The sequence below is a fragment of the Nyctibius grandis genome, chromosome Z (assembly GCF_013368605.1).
Source record: "Nyctibius grandis isolate bNycGra1 chromosome Z, bNycGra1.pri, whole genome shotgun sequence".
Classification (NCBI taxonomy): domain Eukaryota; kingdom Metazoa; phylum Chordata; class Aves; order Nyctibiiformes; family Nyctibiidae; genus Nyctibius; species Nyctibius grandis.
Genome location: NC_090695.1, coordinates 63,679,135 through 63,701,213, shown reverse-complemented (window position 1 = coordinate 63,701,213; position 22,079 = coordinate 63,679,135). Strand labels below are relative to the sequence as shown.

Below are 22,079 nucleotides of genomic sequence, written 5' to 3'. Positions count from 1 at the left end.
TATAGGAGGGAATATTATCCTTTTCCATCTTTTGAAGAAAATGGACAGTTGCCATGGTTAGAAGTTCCACTGAGAATTCAAGAACAAGATTTAGATATGGTAAAGAAAACAGACCTCCTGTATTTGTGTTCACTTTTGCATCCAGCCTGCTGTAAAGATCAGACTCTTAGACTTCATATGAGCTCTTCTCACAAGTAATTTCATGTTGCAGAATAGGGTTCCTTAATTATTTGATACCTATAGCAAACTGATTTGACTACATAACGCATGCACATTGTCTGGGCAGCTTTTCTGAATGGACAGGCATTGCACATTGGAGGGTCACTACAAATCTGATGTACAGAAGACAGACAGTAAGCAATTTGTGACAAGGACTGTTAACACTACGCCTGAGCTCTTCCAGGAAACAGGACACCAGCGTTCCAGTAGTCCCAGGACGTTTGTCCTTGGCATTCTCAGTGCAGACAGCACTTTGCCTGAGCATTATGCACCACACAGGCTTGGGGCACTGTCTGTGGAGATGCGATTTTTCATGGTGGTAAAAGGCAGAATTACACTCTTAAGCTCTTAGGCTTTGTGCCTTAATTACAAAATGGCAGATTTTTTTCCTGCATAAAATCACACATAAAAACAAAAATATGATTGCAAAGTACAGTGTGTGTAAGAGGGCAGGAAGGACACACAGGTTTTTCAGGATGCCATATTTCACACTGTACATAAGCTTAGCCAATTTAAGGAAACAATTATAGCATATGACTGTACTTCCGGAAAGAAAAAAAAATTCTTATAGAACAGAACTTCCCAATCTGTTAGAGATACTTTAAATATCATTATAAAGTACATTCTATAGCTAGTTAGAAGTCTAAATATAAAACCTCGAAAATGAAAGATCTCTCATGGCGTATATTCAATATTTCAAACTACAGTAACTGAACATCATGCAGGTGTACTTCCTAGCATCATTTCTTTGTAGGCCTCGAGCTTTCCTTCCCCTTCCCTATTACACTGCAGGATGGCTTACCCACAAAGAAGGACAAACCAGTTTAAGTGCCTAATTTAGACATCAACCAATATTCCTGATGCACTTTCCTATCCTAATTTTTGTTTACTATTCTCTTCATACAGAGAGGTGTAAGGAAAGGTGGCTTCCATTACAGCAATTTTCTTATTGACGGTCTTTGATTCCTAGCTTGCTCCTGTTTTATGGTTTCCACTGGCACAAAGCTTCAGTGACTTTTTTCCTCATGTTTCACTTTACTGTGATAAGTGACAGCAAAAGCTGCGCTGTGGACATCTGTGTTAATATCGTTCCATTGGATCAGCTGTGTTCTACTTCAAAATGCAAACAAAATGTTTCAGGGAAAAAAAACAAAACCATATTTCAAGACCTATGTAAGACCTATGCAAGAAGCTGGATCAGTCACGCAATCCATCACCCAGTGATGTGACCCACGTTTAACAATGAAGGAAGTGGAGGACAGTCAGATACAAAGACAGCTGGTGCAAGAGACAGCACTAATGAAATGTGAATATTTGTACAAACAGGCGTCTGAAATGGAGTAACAGAAGAGCAGAGTTTTGCACCTGTGTTACTTCAGAGTTATTCTACAGGATGAATGCAATGATCAGAACTCAGGAGTTGCAGGTCAAAGTTAAGCTAAACTGAAAACCAAAAGCCCTTCATTAAACAAAATGTTAAAATTCAACATCTTGTCTGAATTTTTTTCCTTTGCCCTTAAAGTGAACAGCACATATAAATTTCAATTAAATAATTGAACTAAAACATCTCCTTTTGCCATTGCTCCAACTTCATGAATCAATTATCAAATTGAAAACTACAGTAATGCAGAATTGATGAAAGTTGGATGAAGTCTAAACACTTCCTTAGGAAACTAAAATCTATGAAAAACTTACTCAGAAAAGACAGCCCATGAACCAAATTTGAAAACCATGTACTACAAAAGCAAAGTAATAGAAAAGACATATTTCAGATTTTGACAATATGCAGGCTTTTCTGTGGTAGTATCTAGACAAGAACACAACATATGAATAGTCTGCTAATGTTTTAAGCTAGAACTTCTGGCTGCACGAGTGTACTGCAGAAGTGTTGCAGAAGCTTTTAGTGCTAGACGTGAATGGAGTAGGGGTTTCCTTGACAACTCAAGTTGTTTACTGGTGTAAAAGCATTTATCTAAAGTTCACTACCATTTTGACACTAACTCCAGATGGGAGAAAAGAATTTTTTTTCTACCTTCTCCCCCACCCCAATATTCTAGACCTCTAGTGAATTAACTGATAGGTAGCAATACTAGAATGGACATGTTAAAGTAAACACATTTTTATCTTTTTTTCAGATTGTTCCAGGTTTGCTCTAAGCAGTTGGAAAGTCTATGTTTCAGAGTATCATGAGACCAGATGAGGAATATCCTATGAGGAAGAGCCACAAGCCTTAATGCCTTCTCCTTCCCATGACTGGGAGTACATCCACCCACCATGTGGTCAAAGTCATGCGACAAGAAACACTGGCTATGTGAATGAAGAGGGAAGTCCAGCCACACAATTGCAGGGGGACGGGGGAGGGAAAAGTTGCAGGGTTCTAGGTGGAGAGGCAGCAGGGAATGGGCCTGGTGCACTGTCCTGCATCACTGTCTTACAAACTGTCAGTTTGAACCTCAAAACACTTTAGATAAATAAAGAAAAATATTAGGACTTCAAGCATAGTTTTGTTAGGCTGGAATAGGACATACCATAAGATGTTTATGGAGATTTTACACTCACCGTTTTCACAGCTGCCAGCGAGGCACGTCAGGAAGGCTGTACTTCCTGACCTGTGATTGAAGCTTCCTGCAGACACTCCTGGAGCACGTACAGAAAGGGCAGCCAACAGGTTGGGAACACCCACTGCACTTCACTTGTTTCTGGCACAAGAATGAAATACACATCTTTTTGTGCTGTGGAGTTCTCTTTGCTCCCTGCTCCAGGGGGGATCACCACTGACTGATGCCAGTGGTCCAGGAGAAGTCCTGTCCCTTCTCCACTTGGTCTTCCTGCATCAGTTCTCACCCATGCCTGTGCCCTCCTCCTGCTGTTTGCAGTACAGCCCTTATTCTCTGGGAGTAAATATTCCTCCGCTGTTCCTCTCAGTCGTCTTCTTCAAACAGACACCACCATCTTTTACCTGCCCTGATCACCCCTCTATCTGCTACCCAGCTGTCTGCCTTCTCTTCTTTCCCTTCCATCCACCTCCACAGGGTGGGTTTTTTTGGTTGTGGGGTTTTACGGGGTTGGTAGTTTTTTTATTTACTTTGAAATTACCTGGTTGGGCTACCATTTCCTTCTGCTCTCTCCCTTCTCCTGACACAGTCTCAAGGACAGAGATTCCACATCCCCACATCCCATTCTCATTCTACAATGAAACATTTTTTCACAGAGTAGTCATATAAAAGTGTGGGGACGCTCCTGAGGCATAGCAGCAAGAAGCAAGCCAGAGGACGAAGCACAGGGCCAGCAGGGGATGTTGCAGCTCCTGCTCCCACTTTGGGATGCCACTTACACTTCTAGTTTCACATGCCAGTAATAAAACCACCTCCTTGTCACATACTTCTCCAAGGTAAATTAATGTGCGGACTCTTTCTTCCCCAGGCTTTCTGGCAGAAAGATTTTACAAGTCATAGTGAAATCAGAGCTGAAAAAAACAGGTGTTCATAGAAAGGAAGTGCACAACATGAAGGATAAGCCCAAACATGTCTGGTGTCGTCAGTTGTACTAAAAACACTTCAGAGTTGTCAAAGGAACATGGGGAAGGGAGAGAGAAAGAAGGAAACAGAAAATGTAATGTTAGCCATTTACTAGTATTTAACTGAAATTCAGCAGACTTAAGAGTATTTTTAGAGTAAAGCATCAAGTTTGACTGCTACTTGAGTTACATACTTCATGAATGGTGCTCAGAAGCACAAGGAATAAGGTACAATAGAAAGATATTTATTACGTAGTACCTGACAAATGAAATAGTGTTTTGCAGGCTTTGCTGTCAATGCGGAGAATTGTGCAATGTGTTCCACAAGTTACACCTCTTTCTGAGGAAGCAGCATGCGTAAGAGATCTTTATGCACGTTTCCTAAAGTACTGTTACCTAACAGAATTCTTCTCCACAGTTCATTTGTGGTTTTAGGCAGTAAAATATGAAACAGTAAAGGAAAACATTAAAGTAGAATTTACATGCTTCTAAAATGAAAGTTGCTGTACAGAAGTGAGCTCATAAGAAACCAGCAGTAGATTCAGGGTTTAACTGTTCCATCAGTACTCATGTAATCCACAGAAATTAACCCTACATAAATGCGCTGCAATCGTATCACTTACTAAAGTCGAAAAGGAATAGATCTATCCCAGAATTTTGCTGGAGGCAAATTCAGCTGATTAAAAACACTGGCCATTCATCTACATTATTTAACACCATACCAAAGCATGTGTACTTGACAGGAATTAGAAAGTAGTAAAATCAAGCTGAATGGGTCCTTCACAGCTGAGCAAACCAAGATAAGCAGTAGCATATGATATTAAATTGCAAGTTAAATTATGAAAGCCATGAAAGGTATCACACAAAGAACACCAAAGGAGTTTTGTTATCTTATTGAAGAATTAGGTATTGGAGATCTATTTAGAAGCCTTACTTTGAACAAAGGAATGGGAATGTGAAATGGACATAAAGTAATCAGCAAATCCATCAAGAGTATACTTTGGTAAGAAAATTAGGGAAGGAAATCTAGATAAAGTATATGTGGCTGCACATATCATGAATACCGAAGTCTGCTACGGCAACAAGACAATTTAATGCTGTCAAAAATAATTCATTAAATTAACTGAGGGTCGCAAAGTACCTGGACATCCTGTCAAAGTTAGTCTGAATTAGATATGACAATTAATCAGTCTGGTTTTATTATAAGCACAAAAGTACACCTGCATATCACAATTCTGCTGGACTTCCGGAACATCAGGGGCTCATCGCCAGGGAGGCACTTGAAATGCTGCATAGAATTCATGACAAAAGCCATGAAAGCATATCAATCTACTTAAGGTTAAAATCCCTATCATGCTTTGATAGTTTTGGTACCACAATGAATATTCATAAATCTGTCATCTATGTTTACCTTAACATTTAAAGTAAAAAGTAAACTGACACTATTACCTACCTGAGTTTCACAGCTTCAGTTACTCTAGTCCTTTCTTTAAGCAGCAAGTTTTTCACTGAAGAGATCCCCAATTCTAGAGAACAAGGAAGGAGGGAAAAAATGGCATAAGTAACTATCTATTACAGCTCCTAATGCAAATTATTTATAACGAAGAGCAATGTAACTTCATGTTAGCAGGAAGAAAAGAAAACAGCTACGAAAAGGGAGAGTCAGGAGTTTCTCCAATTCTTCTCATTGGCAGAGCAGCAGATACATCAGAATAGCTGAGCTACTGTCGTTTGTGAATGAATTCAAGGATTAGAGGCTACCTTGTTCACTGCAGTGTTGGCAGAAACCTTCACTGACTTGTGCACTCTTGGGTGCTCTTTTTTGTTATCCTAATGTTTACACACTGTTTAAAATATATATATAATTTATGTGTGTGTATATGTATGGCACAGTTAAAGGAAGTAAATAAGGAGCGTGGGTTCAAAAGCAGAAACGACTTCGTTTTGGCTGCTCCCTTTGCTAGTGTCAAACCTTAATATTAGCATGGGCTGGTGGAAAGGCCCTAAACCAGATGTATATTCCAACATTTTGTGTGCAAGATTAGTTAGATAATCCTTCTTACTGATCAGCCTTCAGATCACTGGCAATACCAGGTAGTTCAGGAAATAACTGGTTTGTACTAAGTGTCCAGTAAAAATGTGTAACTTGGCAGTTAAGTCTCATGACATGTGTCAGGTTTAGCAAAAAAGTTTGTTATTGAATTACTGTCAATAATATCTGCGACCACGTTCAGCAGTTTTCTGTAAAAGGAAGGATGGATTACAAGTATTTCAGTCAGTAACAGAAAGGCAACACATTCATAAGAGCTGGCTCTGAGCGAGAAGTATCACTGCTCTAGACTCTGCTGTTGAAGTAGCAGATTATTTACCAGTGTTAAACCTGTATTAAAAAAAAACAAAACAAACCAAAACAGAACACCTCTGTATTCAGAGAGCATTCACATGTAATGACAAACTGTCGTGACAGCATTCATATAGCAGAAATGGGCTTCAAACAGACAGAAGCCGTGAGGAAAGCTGAAAACTCCAAACAATCCAGTTCACACTTCAAATGTTAATGTAAGATAAGGTAAAAGTAGTAGTAAATTAAATTTTATGCATCTTGTATGGTAGGTAGGGCAACGTTATGTAGATTTTATTTAAAAAAAAAAACCCAAACCACACAAACAAAACTCCCTTCTACACTTGAGCTCCCTAATGATTTATCTTTCACGCTACATGGCAAGACATTTGCTTGTTGACTTTCCACTGCGGGCTTGTTTGTCATATTTCAGCCCTTCCTTGCTCACAAACTAGGAAACTGAGTCTTCTGTTTTTTCTCAGACTGAGAGATTTGAAAAGTAAAATGAAGGGGTTTTTTATCTTTACCTCTGTAGCTTTCAGAAAAGACTGTCAGAAAATTTATGGACTAGAAACAAAGAGCTGAGGCACATGAGAGCAGATAAAATAGACTATAAATGAAGAGAAATTGTAAATCAAGAGAAGAATGTTGGGGAGGGAAAGACGGAAGAAGGAAACTTGTGTGGACAGCGTTACATGTCAGAGACAGAAAGCTTTGATCACCTTTTTTGTTAGGATAGAAATCTGGGTGGTCAAAAAAGACAGTCTTCACAACAGTGGATTACTGAGAGGAACAGTATTAGGAATTGGCTATAACTGCCTTCGTGAAAATAACGTTTGATGATTGCATAGCCCTGATAGTGACAGAAGGAGACACTGTTGAAAGAATGAGATTTGAGTCTCCTTCCTTCGGCTAAGGAGTCAAACAAGAGCTTTTTACACTTCGTTTATCTTTAGTTACACCAGAATAATGAAGAGGAGACAAAAGCAAACTTTAATTGACAGAACGATAAGCTTGATAGTCTATATAAAAGGTGTAGAGTTACTGGATGACGGGCTGGAGAACTACAGGTCGTAAAGATAGGACATCTAGTTGGAGAAAAGCAGGAGGCCATCAACATAGCCGCAGAGGAACACAGGGAAAACACTTCAATATCATAATGCTTGGGCTCCACATAAACTATATTCAGAATACCTGTAAGTAGAGTTCTGATGATTTTTCTTTCCCCTGGTAAAATAACTATGTCACAATAAGCTGTTCCTCAGACAAAACAGCTGAGCAACCAGCTTATAACACATGACGCTGCACTGGTTGCCTAACAAGTTCAATAAGAAAGCAAATAAAATCCTTAAACTCAGCAAGGCGAACATGCATTTTTAGAGTAGATGTCAATTGTGTAACAGAATTGTCACTGGAAGTTGGCTGCCTTCTAGCTAAAGACTCTGTGGACAATATCTGATATATAGGTAGGAGAACCAACCAACTTAACTGTAGTTAAACATGGACCTCCTCACTCAAACGCAATGCAACTGAAATTGAAGTGAAGGAAGATTCATAGTAGTAAATTTTACTGAGAGAAAACTGAGACAATTCCGCATTACGAGATGTTAGCACAGAGTACACACTAATAGCACACACAACATCCTAAAAACATGTAGAGACTGCAATTTTGTATAAGCCATTTCATATGTAACAATATTTATACAAATGAGGCAGATATAAGAATATCTATGACTTCTAACCCAAAATGTCTTCCTCCACATCTCTCCTTAAAGAAAAATAGACTAGGTGGAAAATAAATGAATTACACTTTCCTAAACTGTAGCATTAGAAATCTAGGGCCATGCTGTAAGAGCAGCAGGACAGAACAATGAAGGCCATCCTTGTACAATAACATTTTTAAAAGCTAGTCACAAATGAGATCTGGACCAGTTGTTGTAAGTCATCGTGTCACAGCTATTTAGAGTCCCAGATGAATGAAGCTTGTAGACCAAACCCACATCCTAATGGACAATGTAATTCACAAAACCATTTCTATAAATGGTAGATTTCTGGCTTGAAAGGTTATTAAATGAACTGGCATAGAGTACCAGCCAGCAGAGTGGCAAGAACGGTTGTTTGCAGGTACTGCCAAGGCACCCTACTAATCAAGCTGTAACCACTTTCTGTGAAGCCTGGACACCTTATTGCAGACTTGCCCACATCAGTCATTCCTTAAGAATGTCAGTTATAAATAGCAATTGCCTAAGTGTTAATATTTGCATGAGAATTTGAAGCTTTCTGCTTGTCTGAAGCCTTGTTTTCAGAGCTAACAATTCAGTATACTTCCTGTATTTCTAAATGATAATTAAATCACTGGTTTAACCAGTTGCACAAAATCACTAATGTTGCAACATTAGCAGGCAATTTCATCGTTATCCTGATATTATCTGCTCAGATGGTTTCTTATTTTACTTAGTCCATCAGAGCTTAGAAGTCATATTAGCCTTTTTGAAAAGTTCAGTGTAAAACCTGTGTATGGAAACAAACATGACAAAGTACAAATCAATATGATAAAATGACATACAGATTACTTCAGAAAGGTGAAACATATCTATTAGTACAGTACTTCTACTGAAGAGATACACATTATTTTAGAGAACCTAAATGCCAAAGAAGTCATATTTTGATGGGGCAGCTACAAAAGTGTCATAAGCATTAACAGACTTGAGAAAATTAATGCTGTTATTACTAAGTGAATCAAATTCAGAGAGAAAATAATTAGTGCAGCCCTGTAACATTTTCTAAGGTGTTTTCTGATTACACAGAAGAGGTTGAAATTTGATAAAGAACCTGAAGACACTATATATGTAAAGTGTAAGCTTAAAAAATGCATTTGTCTCTTAAGGAAAAGTATTTTCTAAGCTAAAGAGGCCATGCACATATGACAGATGAAGAGTTAAATGCTTGCAAACATTCAGTCCCTTCCACTGAAAAAAAAATTCAGATATTGAACTTCAGAAGTTTCACCAGTTTATCCATAAGAAAATTATAATCTAAACTCTATATTTTGTTTTGTTATCTTCATTAGAACATCTGACTTTTTCATCCTTTTGCAAGCTATTAAAAACAGAAATGAAAAAAACACCAAGGATTAGTTTTGCACCTGCTAAGCAATTTTCATATCCTTATAGACATATATAGCATATACACACAGATTTACAATCATCCTTCCATTCCAGTCAATGGCAAAGTCACATACAAACAGAAAATTACAGATAGACAGTAGAACACATTTTATCATTTCTTTATGAAGCTTATAACTGGTATACCAATTCTTTTAACAGAGCCATAATGAATGTGAATGGAGTTAATACATGTCAGTGAGTTCAGAGCTGTGCATATTTGGAAGCAAAAGAGCCATAAGGTATGTAACATTAAATGTAAGTCGAGGCACAAAGAATCATAAAAGCTCATTTTAGTTTCTCCCATTCCTATCAGAGGGATGTAAGTCTCAAAATCAGAGTCCTTTAGAGGACAACGTAGAGACAGCATTTACACTTAGATACGTCTGAAGGAGGAAGATAGCTCTATCCATCAATTTAACCTAGAAGACAACTTGGAACAGTAGCCTACTTGAACTTATCTCTGAATACCTTTTCCCCACCTTAAACATTGTTTTTGAGAGATCTTTAGAAGACAGCAGCATTAAGACATTTCAATATTTTATAATGTTTACATTTACCTCCGTTGGCCTCCAGAAATCTCCCCAAGATAAAAAAGCAAGTAATCCTCTTTGAAGCCACTGGGAGTCAGACACATAGAAGCCTGACTTCCAGGTCATGCTTATCTGTGCTGGCATCAAGCTTTCCTATTTCTTCTCTGTTCTAATGAAATTCTTTGGCTCATCAGTGACACAAGTGTGTCTACTTGGATGATGAATGGACGACACTGTATGAACACACGAAGGAGGAGACTCAAAGATACCTGGGTCAGGGGCTGGGAGTGCAAAAATTCAGCTACGTAAGGCGTGAAATCTTATATTTCATTCCAATTAGACACGCTGGATTTTTAGTACAGAGAAACTCAGTATGTATTACAATGTTTGAGGGGCTAAGCCTTTCACAGAGGAGGAAGAAGTATCTGTGCACTAATACTTCTTTCTCAGATTATTTTACCACCATAAAACCTAAATCTAACAGTGATCCCTTGCTGTATATAAAGGCTTTCCTTTTTCATATGGAAACAGCTGAATACTGTCAGGGGTTTTGGTGGAAGGTACATTTAATAGTATGCTTTTCAGAAGCAGGTACTGTGTTTTCATACCTGCCAACATAGACTTCGAGAACCTGATATGAGTAACTTAACTGATTTATCAGATAATGGATGTAATTTACTTAAATTTTTCTTCAAAATCTAGTATGAATAATCCCTTAGCTGTCTGCTTTAAATCACACAGGTCATAATCAACCCGTGTGCTACTACAAATCCTGTACATAATAGAAGAAGACAGGTCAACATAATCAACAGAACAAAAAAAAAACCCACCCAAAACTACAATAGTTTGAAATCCTATCGGCCCTAAAGTTTTGTCTTGTGAATAACTGGAAAGAGAGATATCCTGTTAGTGGACATTAAACATCTCTTTCTTCGACAAGCAAAGAAAGGACCTAGCAAGTCACGAGCTATACAAACAGCTCCACCGCCTACACAGTGGAGTTCAGCCTTCACAAAAACAGCCTTGAAATGGCAACTTGTTTTCCTAAGGCAAAGACTTTCAAAGTCATCACTTCCCACACTTACTCTCTCAAAAGGAGGCCTGGCATTTTGAAGAAAAAATACCATAGTAATAAACATTATTACTATGACAGACTGCATATAACAAGGGAATAGTGTTGTAAAAACAAAAGACACCAAATGATGTGAATGTACGCATGGGTGGGTCAGACCTACAGCTGACTGTGTAAGTTCAGGACAGTCTGACTGAATGTTCATGTCACACTGGGCTAATTAATCAGCTCTGCCAGTGGCATAGTCAGCTCTCACGAGCCTCTCCTAGCTCACCTGAACTCTGATGCAGAGAGAGCATTTCAACTCCACAACCCTCTTAGTGGTTTTGCTATAGGGTTTATCTATGCAATGAAAGAGTGAAAAAGCCCATTCTCTCAGGCAGTCTAACACAAAAGTCATTATAACTTGGTCTGCATTTTGAACCAGTATCAATGGCTCTGTAATTCTCAACAGCAGTGGGCCAGCATTCTTAAACCAGTAAGGTACTGAAACTCATTAAAATTAGAGACAATCAATATACTAATGAGGAAAATAAATCGTCCTTCATCCAAGTCTCCCATTTTTTTCCAGTTTATTTACATTACAGTAGTAAAGAGCCAAGAAATGTCAGGTTTAACTTCTCCTGTCCCCCACACAAAGCAATAGCCAGTCTTCCTATAAATTCCTATGAATTTATAAGTTTATCTGTCATCTGCACTGACTGAATAAGGGTAATTATTAAGAACCAGTTTCAACACTCTAGATTAGAACACAATTTCTCTTAATTTTTTTTTTTAATTTAAACTAGCATTGACTACACTTCAGAACTAATTCTGTGTCTAAGGCAACAACTGCATGCACAAAAGCATCCAGACAGGCTTATCCAAAACCAAGAACACTGAACATTCATAATGACTTGGCAGAAATCACCAGGACATGAGCTATCAGTAGTAAGTGTCCTTGGTATGTACCTGCAGTTGTAAAACACTGACTTTTAAGCCTATCCATAAGTTCAAAGAGAGGCAACAAAGATGTTTTGAAGTTTCTTTGCTAGATTACGAGACTCTTATATGCCATTTCCTGAACAGAAAGATGACTCAGTATGACCAACATACTTGATTATTTCAGTGGATTAGTTTCAGAATCACAAAAAAAACCCCCAGACTAGAAGCTGCATCATATTACTTTGTTTTTAATTAAGCAAACACATATCTACATCAAAGAACAAGCAGTGCTAGTAGCACTGAGCATATGCAATATTAACAGATTTTGTTAACGTAGATTCTGACTTTAGCCTTCCTCACACATTACCATGGTGATTTGCAAAATTTGCTGCCTGGGATTTTGAACAGTACAGTATCTGAAATGCCCTCAGCATCTTTGAATAGATGCAAACACGAATTAAGTTACATTCAAAGAGACAATAAGTCACAAATAGTTTGATGAAGCTGTCTTTACAGAAGAACACTGTCAAAAATATCTTAATGACCTCAACCAGTAGAAAAAAAAAAGCAACAAAGCTTTCACATTATGCTTTCTGTCCCTGAAAGAAAGGGAACTAAGTTTAAGGATGTAAGAAAAGAAATAGCATTCATTCGCATAATCTAGAATGGCTCATTATCTCTGTCAATATTTCATAGATACCTGTGGAAGTGTCACTTTCAGAAAAAACATATTTTCCTTGAAGGAATTCTTAATTTATATAATATTTCACTAAATTGCACACTTGTTTGGACTATAACAGGTCTATGCCTCTTGTGAGTTTCCCACAAGTGGGATCACTCTTGACACAGTTTCCTTTTATTTATCATAATTTTCAACAGAAATAAAAAAAAACCAACATCTTAAGAAATGAGGATCATCTTACTGTGAATACACACACATCCCAACAACACAGAGGGCACAGGACTGGGAGCAAATGCAACATTTCTTAGTTCTTTGTGCCCTAACCAAACAACAGGTTAAACAAATCAACCACAAACTCTGGTATCTGTATTGTCCTGTATGTACAGTGGTAATGTCTCATACTCTAGTTTGTATGCACGTTGGGATACAAATAATGCAAATATGATTCTAATGAAGAAATACAAGGGACAAGACTTCACTATAACTGCTACCTGGAGGTAATGACGAATATTACCTTTGCAAATGCATTCTTGCAGGGGTGCAGTTGACTTTCTTCACAGACACAATTATAATGGATTTAGGATCTCAATGATAGGTTCACCAGTGATTTAATTATAGCCAGGGTTTAACCTGAAACACTTAAAACTGAAAGGCGTCCCTCACCACTCCTGCTGACTTCTGGGGAAAGGCCTGCAGTAAGTGGAAACACCACTTAACAAGTACACATGGGTGAAGGAGAGGCACCACTGCAGGGATTTACAGGCTCTTGTTTAGAGCCCTCACACGAAGTTTGGCAATGGTGAACCCTGGGACATGGTCCACGTGGAAAAAATGCATTAGAGTCAATCACGTGTTTCATGATAGAGTGGCTGTACTGACATACTGCTCCTCTGAATTCACCTCAATACAGTCTTGAGTCCAACTAACATTTTTCAACACAGCTTAGCAGAAAAAAAGTTACAATTGTGTCAAATAACAAAGCTGGCCACACCTAGATTTATCTTTCAGAATACATCATTATTTCAACACTGAAATAAAAATACTTTATTACGCAGCAAACCCTGGCTGTACCAATGACATGATCAGTGACATGCTCCCACTGTGAGTAGATCACCTAAACATTTGCATAAGGTGAACTTTTGATAGGACAAGAAAAAAAACAAGAAAGAAAATAAAAGAATGCACCAGAGCTACTGACTTAGTCTTCCATTAGCTCCACAAATTACTTCCCCCATATGCTTGAGGACAATAAAAAAAAAATCTGATGAGCAAGGAGTGCATGAAATACCAAAACTAAAGCAAGTATTTGCAGACCACTCCCTGCTCCCTCCTCCCTCTCCTTAAAAATTAGAGGTTACTTAAAACAGGTATTTCTAAACCTTTCTTTCATTCAACTGTATATTGACTTCTTGGATATGTCACCACCAAATAAAAAACAGGTAAACTCCTGCTTCTGAAATATTTACACATACTTCTGGCTGGAGAAAACAGCTTCTATTATATCTTGGAATCTGTTTATACAGTTCAGATGAACAGGACTACTCTTAACTTCAAACTACTTTCTTACATCAATTCTAATTTCTTTTTATTATCTCAAGGCAGAACAAACCTCAGAGAACTCATCTTATTAGAAAAGGACTTCAGTATGGAAAATCAGGGCAAGGTACCATTCACTTGAAGGGTTAAGAGGGGAAACAGGCAGTTGAGCTCAAATGAAAAACTGTTCTCAGGAAGCTTTAAAGGCGTAGGTGGAATTCCTTTAGCAACTGGTGTTTGATGAGAATAGCTGCATCGTGGGGCCAATTAAAAGAGATGTTATCGGTGAGCACAAGTTATTGAATATGAGCTGTAAGATAAAAGCAACCAATAAAGGTAACAAAGAGCTTTCCGCATGTAATAATTCAATACTTAACTGGTATAATTGTTTTGATGAGGAAGTCAGCTGCGATTTATGAAAGCCCTATTTTTTCACAAGATTTAAACTGTCGGTCTCCAAATTCAGAGCGTGAGTAGAAGATGACAAAAGATCCCCTTCCAAAAAGGCAATGAGGCAAAAGTATATCAAGCCCATACAAAGTCTGTACTTTATGACAGAAAAGGCACTAAGTTTAAGACAGAAATCACCAACTTCATTCAAAAGACAGAGACACTTATTTTTTCTATGAGGACAACTGGGATTTTGACTGGGAAGGCTTTGGTGACAACACATTTTCTGTTCTGTGGAAAGAATGTTTTCCTAAGAAAACATTTCTGAACTCTGTGTAATAACTGATAAAGTTCAAGGCATGTACAGTCAGAAAAAAACATGTTGAGTTGCACAGTAATTTGTAAAAAAGCACAAGATAACTGCACCATTGTTTGCTGGCTATTTTGGTATTTGGTTCATGCATTGTTTTGCCCTCGTACTGTGATTTATATACTAACACAACAAATAGCCCTCTGTTTTAGCCTAAATGGTTATAGATACAGTATTTTATCTGTACTTGCCTAAAGTGCAACTGTAAGTACTGTTTTGCTGTGAAAAATTATTAGATCAGAGTGCTCATCACATGTGTAATCCTCTCCCAGCATTAGGAACCACTTATTGTCGAATTAAAGTTTCTCCTCCTTTACTGTGCTAAAGATGAATTGCAATTTCTCCTCCAGCCCCTCTCCTCCAACACAGAGGCAATATAGGTAGTGGTTTATATAGTGCCAACAAACCTCATCACAGGCCATGACACTTCTGCTACTATTTATGTATGGTGGGGAGAGGATTCAAAGTCTGTCCAGTGAAGGACGGAGCTGACAGTTTTCTAATAACCACAGTATCACATCAAGTGCTCAGGTAACTGCAACCCAATAGACATTTGACATTACTAGATGTTGGCCTATACCGTGATCCATACTTTCAACGTCAGCCAAATAAGGAAACCATCCATTGAACACTACCCACAGAGATCCATTTCAGCTGTTTGTTTAATATACTTTAACCATAACTTGGAAGCAAGCCGAACACCAGTTCCTAGCTCTTCAGGCAACACAACTGTCAGCAGCTTGCTTTCTCCCATGTACCACTCCAATGTACTACTGCACATGCATAGAGAAGGTATCAGCTCTCCCTCTGACATCTCATGACAAATATTATCGATCTGATCAAACAGAAAGCTAACTAATCAGAGGAATAAGTTAATACATAGTCATGTGTCCAGGAAGAAGCTTGCAAAACCTTGACACCTTATGTCTTTCTCCTTACACCTCCCTCCTAAATCCTTTTGTTAATGTGACACTGACAAGGACGATGGAAGAGTGCTTTGAAGTAGGTCTGCACTCCCTTAACTGTGCCTTCATTCCAGGTAAGGGAGCTCCTCTTCCTCTTGGAGTCAAGAAGAAGTGATCAAGAGAAGCTTCTGTTCCTCTTGGGACAATAATTATCCTTGGACTAGTAGTTTCATCTCGCACATCAACTTCTAGCCACACACAAAACATTGAACTAGAAACAGACCACTTTCATTTGTTTCAGGCTGCTTGTTGCTTGAATTTGTCATTATTTCTTGACATTATCACTAGGCATGCAATAAAACAAGAGACACTAATCATGCAAGACAGACTTGCTTCATCAAAATATCCTGAAATCTTTAAGTGACTGTGAATACTCAAAAGCCTCTCTTCCGATTTACTGATGTTTTTTAAACAAAAAGGCATCCAACCCACCCATCTCAGGATCAGCATCCTTCAGAGGAGCATTCCTCCTCCCCCTTTATTATCCTCCGAGACTTGGCTACAGGAAGGAACACCATGTCCCTGCTTTTCTAATGCATCTCCATCTAGTCTATTCAAAATTTGTTCTTGAAAAAAAACAATCATTTACTTGTGCAGTCATCATCATGTACACTTAGCTTCAGTACTTTTAACGCAACACTGATACAGCAAGACAACTATAATACTCAAAAAAGTCCTTCATGTTAACCCTGTTAAGTATGCTTTAAGAATTGATAAAATTGCATTAGAAGACAGGCATACATTTACCAGTTACATTTGTGGAACAAGCAGCAGCCAATTCCCTACAATCCTTCAGCATATATAAGAAAGAATTTCTCTGACTTTTTACTTAAGGTATCAAAACAGTGACTAACACTTTCACTACATTCTCAGTTCTTTTAAAACTCAGCTATTTGCTTTACAGTTTAATATTAAGATCAGGAGATACAAGAAAATTAATATTAAACAGATACAGTAATTACTAGCAAACACATTTCCATCAATATGACACAGCAAGGTACAGCAAGGCTCTACAAAGGGCAACACTAGTGTTCACCCATTTTCTCTATCTGAGCATACAGTGAGGCGTACAGCAAGAAACAGATACCCAGAGGTAAGGCAGTGACCAAAGATAACTAGGCCATTCAGACACTTGTTTATGTAAGCCGACAGCCTTTTATACTAGCTAGAACCATATCTAGTAAAAACATGTGTTGCAGTAATGAATTTGCTGATGAATTGCTCTTCAGTTCCTGTACTCAGGCTGTCAAGTGTAATCATGAGTTGCAACTAAGTTGCTGAAAGCTAATTTGAATCATCAAAGTATCACTGGAAAGCAAGAGAAAGTTAGTCATATTTTAATTCTATACAAGCACCCAGTGACAGGGACCAGAACCCAGTGGGTTTCCACACACAGAGCTAACAAGAATCACGACAGAGTTTGCAAAACAGACTGGCATGAGATTTTCTTAGCAAAAAAAAAAAAAAAGACGTGCAAAAGAAGTACTTCCAAGAAGTACCTGAACATTTTTTTAACATTATTAATTCAATTCCATATTACGCTTCATGCCTAAAGCTTGGTCTATAAATCTCTCTAAGTAAAGCAAATATCTTAATGCTATTCTTAATAGTTTTAATAGTTTGAAAAAAATTTTTGAACTTAAAGAACCACCACCTCAGTCATATACCACAGAATGAAACATGTTTTGCTTGTAATTCACATGTCAATAGCGTAAAGAAAAAGACATTTGTATTTTTATAATACAGTAGTAATTCTAGCAAGAAGTCCTAACTGAAGAGGCAAAAAAAGAAAACCCTTCACACAACACCTTTGAGGGTCAAAAGGTCTGGCACAAATATCTAAAGGGTTTATGCAAGTTTGCTCTAAAAGGCTTGCTCAAGTTACCAGGTGTTACACAGTCTCCTCCCCAGCAGACAGTGAATTATAGCAGCAACTGCTGATTAATATTATTTCACCATCACAAACAATTACTCATTCTAGAAATGTAAGACAGTGTCGACTACACTTCCTGGGGGGAAAAAACATGAAATGAGATGTTTAACACTTCTTGTTTACCGTAATGCCTCCACAGGACACGATCTGATTCCTCAGCACTACTCTAGGGTTAATGTTTTGTCACTGCAATGAAAGCTCTGATATCTAGGTAAAAAAAGTCACAGTAAAAGATTTAGAAAGCTACTTGGAACATACACTCAATTTCTCTGCTCCCCTTCCTGTTTCTAAATCAACTTATTGTTTGGACAGCAAAAACTATGATAGGATGTTCAAAACATTTCTGACTGTCTTCTTCCTATTGTGACAAGCCACCATGTGCACAACGCTTCCCACAGACCACAACACTGCAATCCACCACAGACCTTCTGACATCCTTCAAAACAATTTATCTGGTCATAGGACAGCATAAGTAAATTATCAATTATTTTTCAGTTAAACAGCCTTTAAATCAAAGATAACATAGGACACAGCTGTAACATTTTTGGGCAAGCTACATCTAACAACAGTTTCAGAGTTCTTCATTCCTCTGGTGCACAAATACATTATAATGTTTTATAGACTCTACGCTGTAATTTCTGATCTATACAACTTTGGTCTAGATATACAGAAACTTCACCAGGAAGTTTCTTGGACATAGAATAACATTCTCTGCTGTGGAAAGAATACGAGCCTTTTCTCAAAGCAGAAAGCATGTAGAAAGTATTACCCGTTAGCAAAATCATTTTAGCTATCTGGACAGCTATATCCAGATTCTAGTTTCTCACCCAAGCTAACGGGAGAGATTAAATTTAAGAAAGCAGTGGTGCACACTGTTGACACACAATTACATTTATGTACATACTAAAATTTATACAGTGAATTATCTCATTGCTTATTTGAGCTGCTACTTACTTCCTTAGTGTTTGTAATCATTTGCTTGATCACCTTCTACAATTTCATCTACAATAGTCCCTTTCAACCTTCAAAAAAAATTATTACAATAGAAATAGAGTATTTTATTACATCTTTCAAAATTGCATCTATATTTCAACAACATAAAAAGCAACCTTCAGTATCTGTAGCTTCACTGATCTATTAATTGATCAGATTACCTAAGCAAATTAATTGACCAAACATTCCTTATGAGTGAGGAAAAAGCACCATCTAATCTCAATTACTTCAGTTAAATATAAGGAAACATACTAGTATTACACTTACAGGTGTTTCCTATACATTGATTTAAGCTTAAAAGGTGACTGTCAGCCCTTGAGGATTAAATAAACCCATTACCAAAAAAAATACCTAAAAAAAGAGTTTAAGGCAACCCCTCCCCCCAGACTTCACAGATTTTTTTACTTTTCTACTTTTTAACCAGTTATCACAGTCCAGGAGCGATACATTTGCAATGGGCGTGGGAACAGTGTGCTTAGGGTTTCATTTCAATTACTTCTGAATTAAATGACTTCTCACAAACGTGAAATAAGTACTCCATTCACCCATCCAAGTTCAAAAACGAAATCAGAAGACTTACAGTTTAATGCATATCCAACTTCCAAGTTAAATGTCACACGACCTTACGCTCTCCTGGCCTATAAAAGTAAGATTTATAATTTCGGTAAGACCACAAGGTTACACACGCTGCCTGAAAACCAAACACTTAACCCAGAAAACAAACGCCACATTCCAAATAACCGCGTTAAATACGACTTTACCTCTCTGGATGCTCAACAAAGTGGTAGCTGCTACACCCCAGCGCCTCGCCCCGAGCGGCCTTCTGCCCCTCACGCCGCCGTGCGGGGCTCCCCGCGGCGGTCACGGACACGGGTGGCCGCGGCCCGCGGGGAGGGAGGCGCCGCGGCACCCCCGGCACGCCACCACGCCCGGTGCCCGGCACGGGCCGAGACCAGGCCCCGCTGCCCTGCCGCTCCCGCCGCCCACCTGCTCACGGCAGCACCTGCCCTCCCGCCACACGCTTCGCCAAGGAGGAGGAAAAAAAAAAAAAAAAAAAAAGGAAAAGGAAAAGAAAAAGAAAAAGGAAAAGGAAAAGGAAAAGGAAAAGGAAAAGGAAAAGGAAAAGGAAAAGGAAAAGGAAACAACCCCTCTTCATCTTTTTTATTACACACCAGAAAACCCGTCGCTCTCTCCTTTTTGTCTGACGGACAGGCGGGGTTACCGCTGAGCATCACTCGCCGCACCCGCGGCACCGGCCAGCCCTGCTGCCCGCTCCCGCGGCGGCGGGGCCGGAGGCTCCCCCCAGCCCTTGCGCCCGCCGCCTCCGGCCACCTCGCTCGGCCCTCGCTCGCCACTGCCTGGCCGCGGGGCTGGCGGTGCGGGAAACACCGGCAGTCTCAGGCGGCGGAGGGGCAGCCCCCCGCTCCCGCCTCCGCCGGCTCCAGCCGGATCCCCTGCGCCCCCCCGGAGAAGGGAGCGGCCGCGGCGCAGTCCGGCCCGCTGGCAGGTACCGGCCCCGCGGGCTCACCGGGGAAGAAGGGCGGCGAGAGCGGGGACCCCCCGCACCCCTGCCCCTGCCACTCACCGCTGCCCACGGAGGCGCCCGCTCCTTTGTCAGCCCGCCGCGCCCCGGCACCTCCGTCCCCCGCTGCCGGGCGCCCCGCGCCCCCTCCCCGCCGCGCTGGGGGCGGAGGAGGACGCAGACGAGATCCGCGGAGGAGGCCGCTACCGCCCGGCGGTCACATGCAGCGGGCGGGCGCGGCGCAGACCCTCTCCCGCGCTGCCGGCCGGCTCCCGGCAGCCCGGCTGGCAGGTTCCGAGGCCGGGGTAGGGGGCGAAGATGGCGACTTCGGCGGCGCGCGGAGGGGATCCCCAGGCCGGCCGGCCCGCTCCGTGCTGCCGGCTGGGCTGGGCGCGTCGGGGAGGGGACAAAGGAGGTCGGGCGGCGGCGAGGACGGCTGCCGCTGCCCGTCAGCGCTACCGATTTACCGCCCGCTCCTCCTCCGCCGCCGCCGCGCGTCCCAACCGCCGGCAGGGGCCGGCGCCGCAGCGCCCCCTGTCCGCCCCGCCCGGCCGGTGGGAGCGGGGCGAGCCGTGGAGCTACCACGGGCCTTACTGGGTACCCCAGTGGGACATCGTGTCCGGGCTGGCGCAAGTGTGGTCCCCGGGAGGGGCTCTCCCTGTCTGGAGCCGGGAGCAGCCAGCGCTCCAGAGCCCTCCGAAGCCGGCGGGGGTCATCTCACCTCTTCAGACGGTTCTCCCCCTTCGCTCCCTTAGCATACAGCACGCCCTGGAGGCGGTTAGCGCAGAGGGCTGACCGTTCGTTAGCCAGCTGCCCAAAAGTTACACTTACTAACAATATAAATTTATTGTCGTTAATAAGCCCTGCATCAACTGACAACATGGTTGGGTTTTATTCTTTTTCCAGGCTCTTTTTTTTTAATGATTTTGGACATTTCTAATAGGCTTTTATTTGTGCTCACCGAGGTACCAGATGTGGTTATGTCTAACTTGCCTTCAGAGGGGTGACTGAATCAGGCATGCCCAGCCACTGATCTTCCCTTGCGCAGATGCAGGCACTGGAAACCAGTCCCAGCCCAGCGCCCTGCCGGTGGTGTTTCAGTTGCACTTGTTTAGATGATGAATCACAGAATCACAGAATGTCAGGGATTGGAAGGGACCTCGAAACATCATCTAGTCCAATCCCCCTGCCGGAGCACCCTTATCTGATGCCTGCAAAGAACAGCTGCGATGGTTGCTTCCATTCTGTTTAAACTTTTCACCAGTGTTAACGGACTTTACTTCACAAGAATCTTATGATGTAGAGAAACTATTATTATCTCCACTTTCAAGGTGAGAAATTGCAGCACAAAGAGGCAGTATAGCTTGCCTCAGGTCATACATATAGTATGGGGTAAAACCAGAAACTTCATCCAGAGTTTGGGTGCAGATCCAGCCAGTCTAACCACAAGTTCATTTTCTTTCTCAAGCTCTGTTTCTCAGGACTCCACTCCTGAAAAATTATTGGGAGAAGGAGCAAAGCAATATTGAAGAAGACACGCTAACAGGAATTCTGCTGAGTTCGTGCAAAAGGAGTGTAGTTAAATGGAAATGTTGCAAGTAGGCATATTTACACAGAGTTCTGCAGAAACATTATCCTGATTTGGTTAAGTGTAAAAACCAAGAAGGGGAACACCATGCAACATGTCACTTCACTATTGTGCGTTTAAGACATGTGATGTGAGTAAGAACATCTGGCTTTTATTGGCCAAATTTCATGCAGGAGCAGGTGAACCACAGGAACATCACAGGAATCTTAGGCCGAAGCTGCTAACACATTAATGATTCCCATGAAGGACTGTCCACATTAGGAGTACCACTGCATTCTAAAGAGTTGTGGCATTTTCATCAGACCTTGTGGTAACAAAACGGTTTGAACT

At 40.5% G+C, this 22,079-nt stretch overlaps 1 protein-coding gene across 4 annotated transcripts in view; it reads right to left on the bottom strand.

Moving 5' to 3' along the window:
- The window catches only part of CDC42SE2 (CDC42 small effector 2), a 99,112-nt gene extending 78,523 nt beyond the window's left edge, over window positions 1-20,589 (bottom strand). The window contains exons 1-3 of one of the 4 annotated variants that reach the window (XM_068422831.1): window positions 20,225-20,589; window positions 19,220-19,277; window positions 5,190-5,262 (exon numbers count right to left, since the gene is read on the bottom strand). The gene's annotated coding sequence lies outside the window, so the exon portion shown is untranslated. The remainder of the gene's footprint in view (window positions 1-5,189; window positions 5,263-19,219; window positions 19,278-20,224) is intronic. The other 3 variants (XM_068422833.1, XM_068422832.1, XM_068422834.1) reach the window with 3 other exon arrangements.
- Between the last annotated feature and the right edge of the window lie 1,490 nt (window positions 20,590-22,079).